Below are 1281 nucleotides of genomic sequence, written 5' to 3' on the forward strand. Positions count from 1 at the left end.
GAACACCCAGGGCTGATCTCCTTCAGAATGGACTGGTTGGATCTCCTAGCAGCCCAAGGGACTCTCAAGAGTCTTCTCCAAAACCACAGTTCAAAAGCATCAATTCTTTGGCGCTCAGCTTTCTTCACAGTCCAACTCTCACATCCATACATGACTACTGGAAAAACCATAGCCTTGACTAGACGGACCTTTGTTGGCAAAGTAATGTCTCTGCTGTAGTTATTAGAAAACATTTTCCCCTGATCTGTTTAACAATATAGCAAGGTCATTTTTTAAGTTAACTGAGCCATTGGTTCTTGTTTTAACAATTGACTAGACTCCTCTGAAAGAATTTTCTTTAAGGTCAGGTCCCAAATTCTGAACTACAAATTCTGGCAGGGTGTCTTTCTCACACAGCTCATCTTTAGATCTCTAGGTGGATGTTTAATAACATCAGTTTTTATACACTTATCTTCCTGGTGTAAGTTATGGAATAAACAAATGACCAAATTATGCATTGTAGCAGTTATTAGTGAGGGCTATATACTCCTCCAGCATTCTTAAAATTGCTTTACGATATTGAATGTAATATTCTCCTGGTTGCAACGACACAACTTCCAATTGTACTGAACTCTCACTGGGCTTGGGAACATAGGTTTTCCTTAAATTCAGGGTCAATAATGACGTTCACCTAACCTCTTCAAAAAGTTTTGAACTTTCCACATTACTAGAAATTTATGTTTCCAAAGTAAGTGAGATACTATTTCTGTTCTATTCCAAAATGTTCATACTCACACTACATTATACTGATAAGTCCTAACTAAGAGTTGAAAACAAAATTCGATATAGGAATTTGGAGTGCTCTATATGCAGATCAGGAAGCAACAGTTAGAACTGGACATGGAACAATAGACTGGTTCCAAATAGGAAAAGGAGTACGTCAAGGCTGTATTTTGTCACCCTGCTTATTTAACTTATATGCAGAGTGCATCATGAGAAACGCTGGACTGGAAGAAACACAAGCTGGAATCAAGATTGCCGGGAGAAATATCAATAACCTCAGATATGCAGATGACACCACCCTTATGGCAGAAAGTGAAGAGGAACTAAAAAGCTTCTTGATGAGAGTGAAAGAGGACAGTGAAAAAGTTGGCTTAAAACTCAACATTCAGAAAACGAAGACCATGGCATCTGGTCCCATTACTTCATGGGAAATAGATGCGGAAACAGTGTCAGACTTTATTTTTCTGGGCTCCAAAATCACTACAGATGGTGACTGCAGCCATGAAATTAAAAGACGCT

Source organism: Bison bison, unplaced genomic scaffold (genome assembly GCF_000754665.1).
Source record: "Bison bison bison isolate TAMUID 2011002044 unplaced genomic scaffold, Bison_UMD1.0 scf7180017864214, whole genome shotgun sequence".
In the NCBI taxonomy this organism is placed as follows: Eukaryota; Metazoa; Chordata; class Mammalia; order Artiodactyla; family Bovidae; genus Bison; species Bison bison.